Below are 2,486 nucleotides of genomic sequence, written 5' to 3'. Positions count from 1 at the left end.
GGAAGTCCGCTGCTGCTTGTGTGCTCGATCCAGGCAAGGGAAGGAAGGATGCATCCGTAAAAGGAATCGGCGGCCACTTTAAATTCTGACCAGCCCGAACCATATTTTTAACAGAACCGTAAAAAACTGGCTGCCTTGAGAATCGGTTACTGGAGTTAGATGATTGCATGTACTTCCCAACTTAAACCATTAGTTTGGAGACTGTTCAAAGTTACAACGGCACTGAAAAAAGTGACTTATGGCCGTTTTTCACACTTATGACCATTGCAGCATCCCCAGGGTCACGTGGTCAAAATTCAGGCACTTGGCAACTGGCTCATATTTATGACGGTCGCCTCGTCCTGGGGTCACGTGATCCCCTTTTGCGACCTTCTGCTAAGCGAAGTCGATGGGGAAATCAGATTCACTTAACTATGTTACTAACTTACTTAATTAGTAACATTTAACAACTATGTTGTAAAATGGGGTACAACTCACTTAAGAACTGTCTTGCTTAGCAAAAGAAATTTTGGGCTCAGCTGTGGTCGTAGGACCGCCTGTGTTATGGTTTCTGATTATACCCGTCCTGGGTGTCCCTACCAGTGGAGGGAACGTTCCTGGCTGATCCTCTGGAAACCCATCCTGATCCCCCCCCCCCCAGGTGAGACACGGCGTCTTAACAGTCCCTCCGGTTCCTCCCTCAGGTGGCCGTCGAGCGACTCCTCAAGATGAAAGCCCAGGCGCTCTCGGTGCCCATCCAGGCCGAGGGCGCTGGTCCTGAGGGGCGCCCACGGGACGGGGCGCCTTGGCTCAGCCCCCTCCAGGACCCTCAGGTGGAGTTTGGCTTCGGCATTGCCAGCCACTTGCTGCAGCTGGGCAGCGGGGGGCCCCAGGCCGGGGTGGGCATCCCCGCCAGCCCCCCGGCCATCTTGCTCAACGAGATTTACCAGGAGCTCTACTACTTCTTTGGGGACAGCCTGGCCACCCGCTTTGGCACCGGCTCAGGGCTGTGCCCGGCCGGGCCGATGCCGGCCAGCCCGCCCAAGACCGCCGACACCAAGAAGGAGCAGCCAGCCTTTGGCACCGGGGAGGCCGTGCGCAAGATGCCCCAGCTGACCGCCAGCGCGACCGTCAGTCCTCGGGAGGAGGAGAGCCCCCGTGCGGACTTTTCAGCCGGCCGGCCGGCCTTGCATCGTTCAGCCAGCCTGGCTCGTTCCCGCAGCGCCCTGCGCCAGCAGAGCCACCGGCCTGTCGCCCGGGACGTCTTCCAGAAGTGCCGGTTTTCCCTGCAGGGGGCACCCCACTTCAGCTTCGTGATCGCGGGGCGCCAGGTGGACCGCCGGTGCCAAGGGCGGCTCTTCCAGACCTGTTTCTTGCAGCACCACGGACCCACCCATGTTTCGCGCTACGCCCAGAAGCTGCCCATGATTGGTCGGACCAGCAAGCCTGTCAAAAAGTGGGGCCACTCTGACTATTCCCTCTACTTACCTCTCTGAGCAATGGGTCTTTTCTGAGCGGGAAAGTCCAATCATTTGGGACCGCCTGGTGCCCCACATCAGAAACCCCTTCCCCAACTGTCCTGGGGCCACTTCCACCCAGGAGTTGGAGCAAGCCAGCTCTTTCGAATTTCCCAGCCAAGGGCTTTTCTGTACTTGCCTCAATTTTGTAATAAAATGGAACAGTAAGATTGGCACGCAACCCTCCCCCCAAACCCCCAACTCCGCTTTGAGCAGAAGCCCAACCTGCAAAAGGGGGAGAGGCAGGATTTTTGTTGGAGGTGTGGGTCACTCTTTGAATTTCTGTGGGGCAGAAAGAGAGAAAGCAGAAGAATTGACTTTGGGTGTTTTTTTTTAAAGGAGTTTTTTAAACTCAGGCCGCCCTGAGTCCTATGAGGAGAAGGGCGGGATATAAATCCAAATAATAAATAAATAAATAAATATGTGTGTTTTGCTAATGGAAACATTTAGCTAAGCTGAACTGACTTGAAAAACTTTGAAGAGAGATCCAGTTGAAGTAGGGGGGCTCTCTGCTGATTTTAACCCCCCTCCCCCCCAAAAAAACCTGATTCAAAACAGCACCAGTTTTGCTTTTTCCTTTTTCCTTTCTGCTCAGAGATAAAAAAAATATTTCCTGAATTTATGCTTGGATTTTAGCCTCCAACATTGGAGGAAGAGTTGAACATTGTCTGAAATAATGACACTGAAAACTGTGTGTTTGGGGGGGGGGAGGACAGGAAGGAGCAGTGGATAAGCCAAGGCCGATCCTTGATCTGTTTGGAAAATACAATAAAAATAAACGGTAGGAGTCGTTTGAAAGTGTTTCTTCCTCCAGTTGAAAAACGGAAACGGTTTCATCAAATGAGCACAGAATATGGTTTTGCAAAAAAAATAAAAAGAAATTGAACTTCCTGTTTGTGCCAGAAAAAGGCTTGGGGGTGGGGTGGGAGGTGGGTTTCTCCTTTTGTGTCGCTCTTCCCTGTTTGCAGGAGATGCCACTAAAATGGACTG

General features: G+C 52.7%; 1 pseudogene; it reads left to right on the top strand.

Annotated features, from left to right (window-relative positions):
* Positions 1-683: 683 nt before the first annotated feature.
* LOC107301954 lies at positions 684-1,539 on the top strand (annotated as a pseudogene).
* Positions 1,540-2,486: the final 947 nt, after the last annotated feature.

This window comes from Protobothrops mucrosquamatus, unplaced genomic scaffold, assembly GCF_001527695.2.
Source record: "Protobothrops mucrosquamatus isolate PMUCROS unplaced genomic scaffold, P.Mucros_1.0 scaffold20673, whole genome shotgun sequence".
In the NCBI taxonomy this organism is placed as follows: Eukaryota; Metazoa; Chordata; class Lepidosauria; order Squamata; family Viperidae; genus Protobothrops; species Protobothrops mucrosquamatus.
Note: the sequence above shows the minus strand (reverse complement) of the source record. Positions and strands in the feature narration are given on the sequence as shown.